The sequence below is a fragment of the Gorilla gorilla genome, chromosome 3 (assembly GCF_029281585.2).
Source record: "Gorilla gorilla gorilla isolate KB3781 chromosome 3, NHGRI_mGorGor1-v2.1_pri, whole genome shotgun sequence".
Classification (NCBI taxonomy): Eukaryota; Metazoa; Chordata; class Mammalia; order Primates; family Hominidae; genus Gorilla; species Gorilla gorilla.
The window spans coordinates 200,978,650-200,997,146 of NC_073227.2; the positions used below are offsets into that span (position 1 = coordinate 200,978,650).

At 35.0% G+C, this 18,497-nt stretch overlaps 1 long non-coding RNA gene across 2 annotated transcripts in view; it reads right to left on the reverse strand.

Moving 5' to 3' along the window:
* The window catches only part of LOC129533003 (uncharacterized), a 106,785-nt gene that overhangs the window by 38,756 nt on the left and 49,532 nt on the right, over positions 1-18,497 (reverse strand). For both annotated transcript variants that reach the window (XR_008678997.2, XR_008678998.2), the window contains 2 exons: positions 3,067-3,190; positions 1,168-1,417 (listed from right to left, as the gene is read on the reverse strand). This is a non-coding gene — a long non-coding RNA (uncharacterized lncRNA). The remainder of the gene's footprint in view (positions 1-1,167; positions 1,418-3,066; positions 3,191-18,497) is intronic.

Genomic DNA, 18,497 nt, shown 5'->3' on the forward strand with positions numbered 1-18,497 from the left:
GAAAGTTTCCTAGATAGTGACAACTCTTACTTGTAACTTGCCGATTTTAATAGCTTTTAGTTTTTCAATTTAGAAAAAAAAATCTGGTGATATAGTATAACAATTATGCAATACTTTCTTGAATAATTTGACCCAGATTTATGATTGTATGGCATGGGTAAAAATGAATTTTATTAAGTAATATTGTATTATTCTTCAACATAACGATTTTTGGGTGGTTCATTCTAAATTGGTTTCTCACAGTTTATTGAGTGCTCTTGTGAATTGTTTAATAACGTACAATTTCACAGTTGGAAATTCTTTTTTCAATTTTGAGCATTTAATAAGTGAAAATAATCTGTACTTTATTTTGAGATAAACTTATTTTTTAAAAAAGAGGAAAAGAGTTGTTATATAAGGAAGAAATAATATTTTCATCTTCTTTCTCTTCTTTGACTTTCAAACATTTTAAGTTTGTGGACCAAGTATCCACAAACACCAGGGAGACCTGACCTTTCTGTGACAAGTATGGAATAAGTGAGTGAACCTCAGGGGGCAGATTTGAAAGAAAATATCCTTATCCTAAAGATAATTAAGTACATTTTTCGAACTAGGAGAAAATGCCTGTGTGGGGCATATTTTTAGTTGAAACTCATTTTTTAACCTAAAAATGCAGGAGAAAGATTACTTTTGCAGGTTTTCAATAGAAATTACCTTGGGAATCCTTCTTTTGAAGCATTTCCCTGAGTTGCATAGAAAATTTGCAATAACAAAGTGATTATAATTGCTGTATTCATTTTTCATATTTTACATATCGTGTAAGTGAATCTATACCAAACTAAGTACAGTTACCCTTTAGCTAAAGTTGTACTTTCACCCTTGCTTAAACCAGAATGAAGAATTTAAATTAATGAAATGGTAAGATCCATATAGATAAAAGGAAAGGTTCGAAACTAGGGCATCTTGGATTTCCTAGTTGAAATCCCACCTGATCTCTTCTTTTGCTGTGGTACAAAAGTTGGCCTTCATATGACCAAACATAAAACTGACCCAAATCTAAGTAGGCTCTCACTTGTAAAATGAACGTTAAAGTAAAGCTCTTGAGTATATGAATTACAGAGACGCCCTTATGACCACTTTTCATGGATGGAGACAGTGCGAAAAGAGACTTGGAACAGAAACAGTTACCTGTGACATACTTTGTTCATCCCACGCAAAATGTGCCGGCAACATTCAATGTCAAGATGTTTTTCAGAGAATGTTCGAAGTATAGCTATAAATATGTGCTATATCTTTTTAATCTTGATTTTTATTGCCATTATAAATAGAAGAGTTGTGAGTTCACCAGGGATTTGTGTCACGTTTAAACATGTCCTTGAAAATTTTTAGTAAAAATGGAGATATCCAAGTCCAAGATACTGAGATGTTTCATCAAAATCTACATTGAATTGAAATAGATTACAACATGGCCTGTGATTCAGAAATGCCATAAGAGAAGGTAGAAGACAAAACATAATTGGAAAGATATTTATCTAGTACCAAATTATCAAGGTGGTATCATATAAATGGAAATAGCTACTTTAATTAGCTGTTTGTATCAATCAAACAGGAACTCTTATTGAACTCTAGTTGACAAAATAACCAAAGTTCTGACATTTCTTATCAGCTTTTATTAATTGGTTTATTCAAATTACATGTGTTGAGTTCCTACTATATTCAGTGTGCTGAAATGGATTGTAAAGTTGAAATGAATATGAGTACTGGTTCAAAATGAAATTATCTTTTGGTAATAAGCTGATATGATACTGTATATTGAAAGTCAATTTTATGCTTAATTATTCACTCTATAGTTGAGACAGCCAATCAAAATATTGCCATTTTAGCCAATATATAATTATTTGAGTATTTAAGCATTTAAAGTTAAGCAGTTATGACGGCAAAGCTATATACCTTGAATAGAAAAAATAAACCTGAAATATATCTCACTAATAACCGACAACAAAATTTAAAATTTCCAAATATATAAATGATAGGTTTTATTTGCTTTATGACACACAAAATATAATAAGCTTGAATTAACATATGAATCATTTAATATAAAAATATCTTTTTAAATTAAGGTTAATGCTGCACTAAATATAGAAACTTATGGTCTGGTGAAAAAATGTCTATAGTTGAAAACATACAGAAAGAGAACATAATATAAAGTAAATTATTATACATGAATTTTATTTTAATGTTCATTTATAGATTTTGATATTCTAATAATCTGAATATCTTTAAAAAGATATAATATTTAAAATGGTTTTGATTTTATTAATTGTACATTTCTCCTTCATTTTATCAACAAGAATTTAATTTTTCTCACCACTCCTGTGAAACTATTGCCATAATTAAGATGGCAGTAGAGAAGTCCAAAGGTTTTGGCTGAGGCTATTGATATAATCCATGGCCCACAATAAGGAGAGGTATTTACAAGTAACTTTGTTCAAAAGCAATAAGGCAAATCTAAGTGACTCTCTTTTTCTACTTGTGAATTTTCCAAAGTTTTAAAGGAGAATTGTACAATTATGTTTCAAAGTAGTTCTTTGAAATTAGCATTGTAAGAACATATGATGTTTAAAAAATAAAAAATACAGAATATACTTCAAGAAATGCTTAAAGTATCTGATCTGTTTTGTGTCAATTAAAAATATATATTTGCCAGCACTTGAGTGTAATTTTAACTGGGATCTCACCTAAAAATGATTCAAACATAATACTTTGGAATTACTTTTTAATAGTTAGAAAAATTGTCATCAGGATTAAAAATATTCAGTGTGCATATATGTGTATGTATATAATGTTTGTGTGTGTGTTTGAAGAACATCATGGAATATGTGAGAAAATTCTAAAATTTCTGTAATAATTAAAGATATGGAGAAATTTATGGTGACTTCGTCTAATTTTTCTAAGTGGTTTAAAGAAATTGAGACATGTTGAATTTCTTTTTGACAAAGAATAAATTTAATCACATCACTTTTCTTTTTGTCAAATGATTATTTTTCAAACAATGTTAACAATACAAATTACACTATATCAGCTTACCTTACATCTGCTATCCAAAGCTCATTTTTTAATTAAAATTCTCATGAGCTATTGGCAACGTGAAAATTAGTGAGTTGGTAAATTGAGGTGAGAAATTCTTCCAGAAATGTTTAAGATGGAATAGCTAGAAAGAAAATATGAGAAAAATAATTACTCTAAGGGATAGAATCAGAAGAAACAGTTTCTCTTTAACAGGAGCTTTTGAAGAATGGAAATGGAAAGGAGACAGTATTTACAGAAATAATATTCAGTAGACCTTCTGGATGTATAGAAAGACATAATATAAATTTCATAGTTTTATTTTCCCCATTATCAGCACCTAAAACCACCACCTCATGTAGGTGATTCCAGGAAGCACAAGTGAAGACTTGAATGAAGCTGTCTAGGGAGAAAATGGCTTGTTATTGAGCAATGGTGGCACATTCCTGCTGGAGACTCTGAGGACCCAACCTAGAACTGGTATCCACTGTCTCCAAGGATAGAGTCTTGAGAGTTTTATTATTATTATTATACTTTAAGTTCTGGGGTACATGTGAGGAACGTGCAGTTTTGTTACATAGGTATACACGTGTCATGGTGGTTTGCTGCACCCATCAACCCGTCACCTACATTAGGTATTTCTCCTAATGTTATCCCTCCCCAAGGCCCCCACACCCTGGCAGGCCCTGTGTGTGATGTTCCCCTACCTGTGTCCATGTGCTCTCATTGCTCAACTCCCACGTATGAGTGAGAACAAAGGTCACAGAACAGAGTCTTGGGTTTTAACTCCTCAAAATTCTGCCTGCTCCAGGCACCCTGAATAAGCTAATTCCTGATGGCAGAAAAGCTGAGAGATGCAATTGGTATCTGAGGTGAGATGCTGCCAGAAGACCCAGGACACTGTCCACCAAGACTGCTGAAACACAGGGGCTGCTGAAATGTAGAGGATGCTGTGCAGGGCTCAAAAATAAGTCTAATACAACTTAGACTGAAAAGACTGGCTCAGAAAACACCCAAAAGGAAAACAAGAAATGACTGGCACTAGACACATGCTAGTGAAATTTAAGAATATCAGTGACAATCTCCCAGAAAGAAAACAAAAATGTTCTCATAAAAGGAACGTAAGATCAACATTAGATTTCTCAACTACAACACTGAATGGAAGAAAAAGTGGGCCGGGCACGGCTCACACCTGTAATCCCAGCACTTTGGGAGGCCGAGGTGGGCGGATCACGAGGTCAGGAGATCAAGACCATCCTGGCTAACACGGTGAAACCCCATCTCTACTAAAAATACAAAAAAATTAGCCAGGCGTGGTGGCGGGCGCCTGTAGTCCCAGCCATTCGGGAGGCTGAGGCAGGAGAATGGCGTGAACCTGGGAGGCAGAGCTTGCAGTGAGCCGAGATCACGCCACTGCACTCCAGCCTGGGCGACAAGAGAGACTACGTCTAAAAAAAAAAAAAAAAGTAATATTCCTAAATTACCATAAGTAAAGCACTTCACACTATCATATAAATGCAAAGATGCTACATAAAAGACTCCAGGCATTCTAGACCTCAGAACATTTGTTGTACATACAATAAATCTGGAAGAAAAATATTTAATAAATAGACAATGACATAAAAATAAACATGAGTTATTTTAGGAATACTAGAAAAATGTACAAGTTTTGTTAAGTTTTTAAACTTACTTCGGGAGTGAACATGATTGTTAAGTTTTAACATTGGTAAGAAAAAAGTAGAAACACAGGTCAACAAAAGGTAGGTGTAAGCATTAGGAGAAAAGCATAACATGTATAAATATACCTTTCTAAGTTTAAAAATTGCTAATATTCGCAAGGTGTGGTTGCTTAGGCTTGTAATCCCAGCACTTTGGGAGGCCAAGGCAGGAGGGTCATTTGAGTTCAGGAGTTTAAGACCAATGTGGGCAACATAACAAGACCTCGTCTCTACTAAAAATGAAAAGAAAAAAAATAAAATATCCAGATGTGGTGGAGCACACTTGCGGTCCCAACTACTCAGGGGGCTAGGGCGAGAAGATCGTTTGAGCCCAGAAATTCAAGGCTGCAGTGAACTATGATCATGCCACAGCACTGCAGACTGGGCGACATAGGGAGACTTGTCTCAAAATAAAACAAAACAAAACAAAAAAACTACTAATATTATGAAATTTGTCATATTTTTAAAAGAAGAGCTAGCCACAGTGGCTCGCACCTGTAATCCCAGCATTTACGGAGACCGAGGTGGGAGGATCACTTGAGCCCAGGAGTTTCAGATCAGCCTGGGCAACATAATGAGACACAAAAAAAGAAAAAACAAACAGAAAAAAGACAAAAAAAACCCATATACTGCAGCACACATGAATACACATTTTAATGCAATGAGCATACATGTACTCCACTCCCAGCTGATGAGCTACAACATTAGCTAAACCTTAAATTCATTTGATCTGGGTTCATTCCTCTTTCTCCTATCTCAAAGTCATCATATCATGAATTCTTCTTTTCTTGGTTTCAAAGTTTTATTGCTGATCTATTTATCAACTATAAATTGTTTTTCTGCTTTTTTGTACTTTATACAAATGGAATTCTCTATTTTATAAAATTTTAAATTCATATTGCATTTTCAGAATCAATAATGTTTATGCATTTACTCATTTGTACTGCTAAATAGTATTTTGTGGTATGATTCTACCATAATTTAATCATTCATTCTACTATTCTCCCATTAATGAAAATTTAGGCAGCTGATTTTTTTTTCTCTATTCTGATTGATGTATCTATGGGAACATGACTCCTGGTACCCAATTGTAAGGTTTGTCCTCGAAAATTTATGATAAGGTACATATAATTTGAACTTCACAAGAGATTTCTAAATTGTTTTACAATATGGTTGCACAAGTTTACACTCTAAAACGATTAGTGTAATGACAGTACGACTATACCACAGCCCTTCTGTACATGTTGTTTTTTAGTGAAAAGAACTGTGTAAATTTTAATAGTGACAGGGTAACCAATATTTTCATTGTGCTATTTACATTTGATTTAAGAAATCCTTACTACTCAGGGAGAAGAAAATACACTCTTACAACATCTTTTGAACATCTTTTGTCTGCTTCTTCTTGCCACAATGCCACATAATCTTAATACTATTAGTAACTCCTGTTCTTTATTTTTCAGGAAAGTTTTGGCTATTTCTTGTCCTTTGTTCTCTCATATAAATTTTAGACTATGTTTAACAAATTCTAAAGTAAAATACCATGAGGTTTTGATTATGAATGCATTCACCTATGGATCAATTTGGGGAGAACTGACAACTTCACAAAACTGCAATTGAAATCATAACCTTCTCCCAATATTTATAACTCCGTCAATGTCTTTTAATAAAGTCTTATTTTCTATAATAATCTTTTCGGGAGGCTGAGGTGGGAAAATAGCTTGATCCCAGGATTTTGAGGCCGTAGTAAGCTATGATTGCACCACTGCACTCCGGCCTGGGCAACAAAGCAAGACCACCATCTCTAAGATAAAATATAAAATAAATAAATAAAATAATAAAAAGTAATCTCTATTATGAGTTGGCATATCTTAATTTTTAGTATAGGTATTATGATCATCATTTTTAGTTTACATTACAAATTATTATTTGTTGTGTATAAAACTTTGATTGACACATTGATCACCCATCCGGAAAAATTTGCAAACTCATATGTTAATTTTAGAATTTTCCCGTGGTTTCTTTGGAGTTTCTGAATAGAAAATCTGAAAATAGTCATGCTTTTGTTACTTCATTTTTCAATCAGTTTTCTTTCTTTTTTCACTTTCATGGTTAGGGCTTCAAGTACAATGTTGAAAAGAAGTGATGACAGTGTATCTGGTCTAAAAGCAACTGCTTTAATACTTTACCATACAAATTATATGTACTTTATTATTTTACGATGCCCTTACTTGAGGGCATTTTGCTTTAAATTTCTAGTAACTTAATCACAAATTGATAAAGATTTTTACTAACAGTCTTTTTTTCTGTCAAGAAAATAACATATATTATATTTTTCTCCTTTTCTCTGTTAATAGGGATCAACCCAACTATGTAAGCTTTGCCTTTTCTTTAAATTTACTACTGGATTCATTTTGCTAATACTGTATTGTGTACTAATGACTAGCCTGGTAAGTAATTTTCATTCTCCTATCACTTTCCTTGCAGGTTTTGGTATTAAGGTTTTGTTAGCCTTATAAAATAAGGTGACAAATGCTCCTTCCGTTACCTCTGTAAGAATTTATGTAAGATCAGGTTTATTTACTATTTGATACAACTTGCTTGTAAGGCCACTTGGATCTGGTGTTTCATTTGTGTAAGGATTTTAAAATACTGACTGAAATGTTTAATTGGTAGAGAACTATTAAAGATTTTGAGTCAATCTTGACTCAATCTTGCTACAGTCTTTCTAAATTTTTTTTATTTTATAAATTCACTGGCATGATAGTCATTATAGCTCTTTAAATTATATTTTAATATCTGCATCATGTATATTATTTCTCTTTCTTCCTTAAAAATATAACCATATATTGTTTGTGTGTGCACGTTTCTGTGTTTGTATGTGTGTGTTTATGATTAGCCAAGGCTTTGTCTGTTTTATGATTATTTTCAAAGAGCCAACAGGATAGTTTGAGTTATGTGGCAGGTATATAAAATCTCACAGGGTTCAAGTGGAAAAGTAGGCCCCAAAGAATCCACACAGAAATCCTAAGTCACTTCTGCACACAATTTCTTGGTCAAAAAAAGTTGCAAAGCCATGCTTGAATTCAATAGGGTGGAAAGTGCCTGGAAGCAGAATAAGAACAAAATGTGAAAAGATCTGATGACATCCAGGCCTATGCAAACTTTTGACTATGTTCACACTCTCTGTTGAGTATATTTTTCATTGATCCCAGCTTTAATCTTTATTAATTCCTTTCATCTTTTTCAAAGTTTATATTGCCGTACTGCTTATGAACTGCCTAAGGCAGATATTTAACACAGTAATTTGCAACTTTTCTTATTTTTAGATAAGTATTCAAGGACACATTTCTAATTTCTGTTTAAGCTTCAACTCACTAATTTTGATATCACATGCTTTCATTATGATTCTTTTCAAACAGCCCTACAATTTCATTTTGATTTTTTTCTCTGGATATAATATTTTTAAAATCACAAAGCAATTTTTATTGTGTTCTGAAAACATTTGATTTGCATTTTGCTATTTTTGTCTCTATTCATCAGTCGCTGAGAGGCCTGTGGAAATATCTCAATTTTAGTGTGGGTTTGTCATTTTCTCCTTAAAGTTCTATAAAATTTTTATTTATATGTTTCAAACCATGATATTAAGGGTGCCTCAGTTAAAATATTACATATTTCTGGTTTTTAAAGGCCTTATTAATACATAGATAATAACTGTGAGTCTACTAAGACATTTGCCTCAAATTCACATTTGTATGATATTAATATGACTACATCAGCTTTCTTTTAATGAGTATTTCCCTGGTTTATTTTTTTCTTCTCTTTTTTCCTGTCACATTTTCTGTATGTTTACTTACCAGTAGGTCTCTAAGCAGCAAAAAACTGTATTATTATTTGTTAACTCAGTCTAATAAACCCTCACCGTGAAAAGTATTTAGACCATATACAGTGCATATGATTAGTGGTAGGCTGACAGTATTTTTATGACCTCAATATGTACAATTTGTCTAATATTTTTTGTTTCTACTTTTCTTAAAGTCTTTATTAACTTTACAGTGATTTTTTTCACATCCCACTTTTTGAATTTTACATGCATATTTAATATTTTACATTTTGTAAAATGTAAAAACTAGGTCCTTTAGAACCCTTTAACTCGATCTCACAGCTCTAAATATACGCATTCTAGGAATTTTTTTTTCTTTTTTTTTTTTTTTTCGGTCTTGGAATCTTTTCTTTACCCAATCCCTGCACCTGAGATCACTTTCTTTATATCTGCAATACATTCTTCATATTTATTTTAAGTGAAAGTTTGTTGGTAATAAATGCCATCAACTTTGTTTGCTGGATTTTTTTCAATTTTTCTTTTGAACTTGAAAAGCTATTTTTTTTTTTTTTTGGTGTAGAATTTTAAATTGACAGCTATTTTTTCTCAGTTCTTTCTTCACAGTATCCTAATGGCTTATGGCTTCCAAATGATGTTGTTAAGAACCAACTCTCAGGCCAGGCGCAGTGGCACTTGGGATCACAGCACTTTGGGAGGTCAAGGCGGGCAGATCACTTGAGGTCAGGAGTTCAAGACCAGCCTGGCTAACATGGCAAAATCCTGTCTCTACTAAAAATGCAAAGAAATTAGCCAGATATAGTGGCATGTGCCTGTAATCCCAGCTGCTTGAGAAGCAGAGGCAAGAGAATCGCTTGAACCCGGGAGGTGGAGGCTGCAGTGAGCCAAGATCGTGCCATTGCATTCCAGCCTGGGTGACCAGGTGAGGCTCTCGTCTCAAAAAAAGGAAAAAATCAACTCTCAGACTAATTTTTGTTCCCAGGTGATCAACATTTTTATTTGACTGTTTTAAAGATACTCTACTGTTTATGTTTTGCAGTTTTACAGGTGTATGTGTATGTGAGGCTTTCTTTTCATTTGTCAAGTTTGAGATCACGTAGAGTTTTCTGATTCTGAATATTGTCATCTTTCTGCCATCCTAAAATTTCTTTCATTATATTACCAAATACTTTGTCTTCTGTGTAATCATTCTGACATTCAAGTAGCTGTATATTAGATTTGTTCTCTGTATTCTACATGTTTCTTAGCCTGGGAAGTTTTATTATTTTTTTTCCGTCTCTGTGATATGTGCTGGATAATTTCTTTGCCTCTATCTTCCAGTCACTTATGTTCTCTTTCTCTTTGACCACTCACTTAAAAAATATTTGTGTTATATAGATGTGTACATACAGAAATATACTTTTTACTAGTAATAATTAGTCCTGTCTAAAATCTGGTCCTGTTTTTGGACTCTTGCTTCTTGGGCATATTTTCAAAACTTTCTTGTACTTATGAAATCACATTGAATATAATTTTCTTATATTCCCATGATTTCATTATGTCAAGTCTTTGAAGGTGTAATTCTGCTGTCTGTATTATGTTACCTTTCAGGTGTAGTGCCCCATTTTTAAAATAGCATATACTGGTCACATTCTTTGGAATAATTTGCCTGTGTTAATTCCTTGAGAATGGGTTGCAGTTGCATTTATTCAGTGGCATTTTGCATATACTCAGGAAGGCCCTGTCAATCCTTGAATATTATGAATTAAATTATTTGCTTGTACTTGTAAAATATACATGCAGTTCATATTTGGGCTTTTATCCTCTTGATGTCCAGCTTTGATTATCACATGCTGAAAGGACATTACTTTTACCCCTTAGGAACAAAAACAAATTATGTAAAGGCACGTTTTCATGGACAGGATTGTTTCTCATTCATCTACACTTTGAGCATTCTGGCTTTATTTGGGTTGCTTCTGTAAGACTTTTCACCTTGGATAGGCCAGCCTATCTTCTTCTGAATGCTGGCTATGTCTTTCATAATGGAAGCTCCAGCATACCTAAACAAATATCCTCAAGAAGACTTTGTAATTTCCTTACACCCCAAGGTGACTGTGTCCCATTTAATTTTGGCTTTTGTATATATCTTATACTCTTTACATATGCCATTTGTTTATAAAGATTTTAAGTATTTATTTTTATCAGAAATATAATTTAGTGCTCCTAGAAAGCTAGCATCAGAAGACATGATGCACCATATAAAGCATAACAGAGAAAAAAAGCAATCTGTAAGCAAACAAAACATTGAAAAAGAACCCCTAAAAAATTGAAGAAATGAACAAAATAGAAACGTGAAAACATAAAAGAATGAAAAATTAGAGATACATTAAAAATTGGAGTAAAACTAACACATAATGCAACATTAATCTCAATAATTTTAATAATGCTCATCCATTGAAATACTAAAACTGGAAGACTGCACAAAAATTACTCCTACCATCCCAATAACAACAAGCAACCAAGAGCTGTCCAAAAGACAAAAATACTTAAAATAACACTATGCAAAAAAAGCAGAAGATAAAGTTTTAAAAAATGCTACCCTAAGTTAATATGAACCAAAATCAATCTATGGTAGGAATTTTTTTGTCGGATAAAGTTAACATCAGAATAATAGAATTTAATAAAATAAGAATTTAGCCAAAAGACAGGCATGCCCAAAAGATAACATAACGAAATGATATTACAATTGAATGAGCTTTTTTTTTTGATAATTTTCTATATCCAACAACCCCAGCCTGTCAATGGCTAACAACAACAACGTATACTTGTCTTACTGACCGACACAGGTCAAGTATGCCTCTGCTGCACTCAGCTGAAATCAGCTGAGCTTGTCATTGGGTACAGGTATGCTCTTTGGGTGTCCTCTTTCTGGGTTTAAAAACTACCCAGGGAGACATTCTTCTCATTAAGGAACTCAGAGGTATAAAAAGGCAATTCCAAACCAATCAAGTTTATTTAAGCCTCCATTCACCTCATGACTGCTAATACATACGGATGAAACTATGTCAAATGACTAAGCTCAAAGTCAGTAGGTAAGGGACGCATTTTCTACCTTCTCTCCAATGATGCTTCACCAGCAAGGCTATGGATGTGTAACTCTAATGACAGGGGGAAGCAAGGAATTGGAAAAAGAATTCAGTCAACTTCAAGGATCTGGAGCAGCCAAGCATGGTAGCCCATACCTGTAATCCCAGCACTTTGGGAAGCTGAGGTGGGAATATCGCTAAAACCCAAGAGTTTGAGACCAGTCTGAGCGACATACTGAGACTCTGTTGCTACAAATAATAATAATATTAATAAATAAATAAATAAAAAGTAATTAGCTGGGTGTGCGGCTGGGCGTCTGTGATCCCAGGTAGTCAAGAGACTGACGTTGGAGGGTTACTGTAGTTCGGGAGGTTGAGGAGTCATGATCACCACTGTACTCCAACCTGGGTGACAGAGTGAGAACCTGACTAAAAAACAAAAACAAAACAAAAAAAAAAAACAACAACAACAAAAAAAAAAAACAAAGGAAGCATATTTGGGATTGATTTTTTAAAAATACATATATACGTATATGTATGCATACACACACACATTGCTTTTTCTTTTTCTTTTTTATTTTTATTGTTTTAGGGAGAAGGGGACAGAGCTGTGCTAAATTTGGTGCCAGTTATTCCATCTTAGTCAAAAGCAGATTCCACTGTTTCTTTAATTTGCATTTTCCTCCCACTGGTAGGAAATTTGCAGTGTGCATATTTTCCTATTCTTTCATTTATTTCCCCCCCAGAGATAATACCAGATTCTTAGTTTGAACAATCTCTTTCTAGATGTAGAAAAAATGAAAACTAGAATTAAAAGTGTAATAAAGATAAAAATGTGATGAAATGGTTCTTACAAGGCTGGAATGCTGAAAGTATGAACCTTAGTTCTTATTTTTGTGTTTGGTTATTCATAAAAATAAGGGAATTTCTTTTTTTTTTTTTCAAGACAGAGTCTCACTCTGTCGCCCAGGCTGGAGTGCGGTGGCGCGATCTTGGCTCACTGCAAACTCCGCCTCCCGGGTTCACGCCATTCTCCTGCCTCATCCTCCCGAGTAGCTGGGACTACAGGCATCCGCCACCATGCCTGGCTAATTTTTTTGTATTTTTAGTAGAGACGGGGTTTCACTGTGTTAGCCAGGATGGTCTCGATCTCCTGACCTCGTGATCCACCTGCCTCGGCCTCCCAACGTGCTGGCATTGCAGGCGTGAGCCACCGCGCCCAGCCGGGAATTTCTTTCAAGCAAAATGAAAGCTACTTTGTCATCCACCCATTCCCATTTTGCTCCTATTGATACTACTCCGTAGTATTCTTTGACCTCAACTCCCCTTACTCATCACCTTCCATTTCCATGCCTCCATATTTATATTCAGTGGTCAGCATATGTTCCCAAACTAATGGAAAGTTCTTATCAACATTCCAGTCAGAAGAAGGCCTGTCTGCAGTGTAAACCAGACATTACTTTACAGTGAATGCCAACTACACCATGTAGAACAGTCAAAATTTCCTAAGAGTAATGGAAGAATTCTAAGAGTAAATGAAAGAATGTAATCATGGGAGAAAGCTGGCAAAATGAGATTTAACCTTCTGTTTTGTCCTAAGTTGACTTTACTTTATATGGAACAAATTATTATCCTTCATGATATATGTGAAAAATGTTTAAGTCACCTCTTTCTGTTCATCTTGTAAGAAAGAAGAGGGAAGATATTTTATTGGTCATGGTCGCCTTGACAAGAACTAAACATTTAGATCTAACTACCCGTGCTTAAATCACAGCTTTGGTTCTGAGAGGAAACAGGAGAGAGTGACTGAGAGTTTAAGTGATTTTTGAGGTGATGAGAGATGGTACCTTAAGCAAAGGTATTAGCATTCTTCAATTCTTACTATTAGACACTACTAGGGATGATATCTTTAGAGTAATTTGGCAGCATAGTTAATCCTCTGGTCACACAGAGTCACCAGCTGATTGACTGTATTAGTTGTTCATTACTGCATAACAAATTACCCCAAAATGTAGTGGGTTAAAACAACAAACATTTTTCACATTTTCTGTGGGAGTGACCTGGATTTGAAATTTGCTCAAAAGCCATTTGTTAATTTTCACCTCTTTTGCAATATGGAGAGGCTGAGAAATTTCAAAACCAATCCCTAGTTACCATTAGTTAACTGTTTTTCCCTCAATTTATTTCTCTCCTTCCACATTTTAGAATAAGCATCAAAAAGAAAGCAAGTAGCATTTTGAATACTTAGCTTGGAAATCTCCTGAGCTAGATCACCCCACATTTTATACTTTTCATGTTAAGGAAGGTAATACTGTTTCTAAGCCTTCTATCCCTTTAGAACAAAGATCCCCCTTCCATCTGTTTCCAAAAACATGTTCCTCATTCTTCATTTCCTTTTGACCTTCATTGACTTCCTCAATGTCAAGATTTCTAATGAATCTGTTCAAAGAAACAGGCTTTTCTTAACATGCTTCCCATATTCCCTTCAGCCTCTGCTCAATGCTAATCCCAAAAATACTTCCAAATGTTTAGGTATTTGTTATGTCAACACACTACTTTGAGGCACCAAAATATGTATTAGTTATTTAACAATGCATAAGAAATGATCCCAAAACTTAGCAACGTAAACCATTGATTATCTCACAATTTCTGTGCATCTGAAATCTGCATGTAGCTTAACTGGATCCTCAGGCTCAGGATGTCTCCCAATGCTGCAACTAAGTTGTTGGCTAGAGGTGCAGTCATCTCAAGTCTTGAATGGGGGGTGACTCACTTCCAAGCCCAAGCTCATATATGATAAGGACTTAAGACCACAAATGGCCACAATCCACATGGCCATTGGCAGGCTCAGGTCCTTGCTATGTGGGCCTTTCCACAGGACAGTTCACAACATGGCAACCGACTTCCCCTAGGTTGAACCCAGAGAGAAGGTTGGAACAAGTAAGATGGAATTCACAATCTTCTTCTAACACAATTCAGAAGTGACATTCCATCACTTTTTGTTGTATTCTCTTTCTTAAAAGTGAGTCACTAAGTCCATCCCACATTCAAGTAGAAGGGATTACACAAGGATGTAAATGTCATGCACAATGGAAAAGACATTTAATGAAATGCAAGGGTTTCTAATCTATTTTTATACACATAGGCTTCAAATTATGTAAAGTCAAATTCATGTTTCTTTTTTCTTATGTACCAAGAATTGCAGATAAGGAAGTATGAAAGAGTAACATCTAGCAAAAATATCGACATGTTTATAACATACATAATGAAACATTTAGAAAATTGTGCTGAAGGAAAAACAAATATGAAAGGCAACACATATAAATCTTGTATGTAAAGACAGAAATTATGGAGAATGATCTCCATTCTGCCCCAATTATCCTATACATCTGGCCAAACCAACCTTATAGCAAATGAAGAATGACAGCAATGGTTTCATTCACATTCGTATTTAGAACCACTGTGGTTCACGTATGGTTTTACGACACATGTCTTCACTGCGGAGCCCAGTTAATGGTGCTGTTCCTATCTGGAACGCTGCTGTTCTTGTGACAGATAAAGCCTAGGAAAACGTAGTAGAAATGTGATAGCTTTTCAGCTTCTTGGAGGCGCATTGCACTTCTGCTCATGTTTTACTAATTTAAACAAGTCACATTGTCAAGAAGGACATCAGTATGGTGGGGCAGTGTAATTCATCATAGGAATGAGAACTGAAAGTCATATTAGTTTTCTATTGTTATAACACATTACCACAATCTATTATCTACACACTCAGTATTCTACCATTCTAGAGGTCAGAATTCCTAAAGTCAAGGCATCAATAGGGCTGCCTTTCCTCTAGAAAGAGGCTCAAGGGGGCAACCCCAATTTTATTCTTTATGTAGTTTCTAGTGGCCACCTGCATTTTTGACTACTGTCTTCTTCCTCTTAGAGGCAACAGAATAGCATTTTCAAATACCATTCTCTCTCCCCTTTCTCTCCCCTCTCTATTCCTCTTCTTCCCTTCCTCTTCTCTTTTTCTCTGTCTCCTCCTTTCTACCTCTCCCTCTCCTCTCTTCCCTCCTTCTCCTCTCTCTCCCCTCTCCTCACTTTCTCTTCTCCCTCCTTGCTCCTCTCTTCCTTCTCTCTCTTCTCTTTTATCTCATTCCTATCTCTTGTCCACTTTCTCTCCTCTCTCTTCTGCCCTTTGTCTTCTCACTCCCTTCCCCTTCAGCACTCTCTTGTCTTTCCCCTCTTCATCCTTTTCTCCCTCCCCTCCTCTCCCTCTCTCTTTCCTCTCTCTCCTTCCTGCTTCTCTCCTCACATATCCTTCTGACCCTCCTTTTTGCCTCCCTATTGAAGATCTTTGCGATTACAATGGGCCCAACTAGAAAATCCAAGATTCTCTCCCCATCCCATGATCCATAAATGAATTATATCTGCAATCATATTAGAAAGTGAATAATATCTGAAAAAAGTTTATTTTTTCATGTAATGTAATACATTCACAGGTTCTGGAGATCATAACATGGACATCTTGGAGGTACCATTATTTTTCACCCCCACAATTATAACACCAACCTTGAGATCAGTGGGACAGAGAAAATGAAAATTTGAAAATAAAAATGATAGATAGACAGATAGATGATAGATAGAAAGATAAATGATAGAAGATAGATAGATGATAGATAGATAGATAGATAGATAGATAGATAGATAGATAGATAGATAGACTGTCCTCTTGGTCATGAACATCATTTCCTTTCCATTTACACGCAAATATGCTCAGAACCCTCCTACAGGAAGTACATCCATGAGTCCCAGTATAGCATCAGGATCAATGTCCAGAGTCACAGGACATTTTCCAGGTCAGACCTGCATGTAGCTTATCTTGATCTAGATACCAAAGAATTCAAAGGACACATGCAATAAATAGAGGATAACCTTGACAAGCTGTCTTGTTCACAAAGGGGAGGAATGACAGTTTCAGAACAGATACTTTTCCATAACAATTATGAAATCCCTCTGGGGGAGGGTAGTATCCTTGACCACTCTTTTCTATGAACCTTGCCTCTGCCTTCTGTATTCTTTATTAATATCCTCCTTGGTTCCATGAAAAAAAGGCAATAGAGAAAGTCTCTCCTTGGGACCTAAGCATATTTTCCACAGGAATTTGGTGCTCAAGGCCCATCACTGGTGAATGGTTTGAGGATTTACATCCCTCAGAAACCTTTATCCAATCAGCTCCACGTGCCAGTAGCCATACACAAAGTTTTGTAGAAAATGTCTTTCTAGTTTTAATTACAGACACTTTGAACTCAAAAATATGGTATGTTAGACTTTTTCCTCTGAACCACTTTTAACCAATTGGAAGTATTTACTGGATAGCAATGTAATCAGAGTTAGAACATTTAACAGAGGAATGGTGGTCATAATGTTGATTCAGTCTTTACCAGGAGACTGGTTTTATTGTATTTTGCCCCATCATGTCTTCTCAGTTTTGTTTTCACAGTTAGATGGTGATTAGCTACATCTCTCAAATGTGCAAGTCCCAAAATATAGGCTCATCGAATTTGTTTTAAAATTGTATTTGTAAGGGACTTGCTTTTCTGAACTCATCTTGTAGTACCCTTTGAAATTCAGCCAATGTTGAGACATTTTATTTCCTGACTTCTTCAATGAAAACCAAGGACTTATTTAGTACATTATCTGCCTCGTCAGTTGCATAGGAGACAATTTTATGAAGTGATCCACCATCACATTGCATTAATTGGTGATTTTCCAATCTTCAAATAAAGTTTCTTACTCTTCAGTGCCCACCACAAGAGGCTATGCTACTTTTTTTTTTTTAATAAATGTAGAACCCCACTGGTGGTAATGATATCTTATTAGTACATTTGGGCTAGGAATAAACTATCCCCAAGTCTCCAAGAAATGTAGCTTATGTCTATTTATAGCTTATTTTATGTATCTAATTTGGATCAATTTCTCTTTTCAATATTTCCTCATTCTGCACCTAGGCTATAGAACTCATTACACTATAAATTACTAATTACAATGTCTCATTTGTGACCTAGCACAAGTTTTGGCACACAAAGGGCTTTTATATATATGTATGTACACATATTTCTATATGTACATATTCATCTTATACATAAGAAATTTTGTTAGTAGAAAAATGGCATTTGAAAACAGGAAACATACTACTATAAATATGTGAATGTGTATGTGTGTTCACATATGTGTATATATGAGTTAACACAAAAAAAGTTTGATTTGTCAAATCAGATTCTCATGAATCAGATTCCTTATGAAATACTTCCTAATAATTCTAAAGTAACAAGTGGCAATGCACAGTGGAAGCGGGGATTTGGCTGGGATATTGGGGGACCACCACCCATCTTTGCTTTAGGACATGTGATTTCTGGTTGGAATGATGGATGAGATCTCTAAGGAGATTTGTCAGATGCTTCACAAAGAGAATTTTGCTTATAACTCGTGTAGTTGTAGCTTACAAGACATTTTCCAAGACGAGCATCTCATAAATCCAGTGATTCTAGGTTTGCTTTCCAAAAGCATCCTACACTGCAGGCAGTCTGCTTAAGCATTTCATAGATAAAGACTCTCCTCATAGCAATATAATTAGTCTATTTGCCAAGAGGTCCAATTATCAGCATGTTTTCAGGAAGATTAGCCTGGGTCATCTGCCTTTCTTCTCTGGGAATGTCCCATAGGTAAGGGGAGAAAAATGAGCTACAGTCCAGTTGCTTTTACTCCTTAAAACATTGGTGAAATCAAAACATGGGAAATAAAAGCCTCGGGACTAATTTATATTTGTAGAAAGAGCATGTT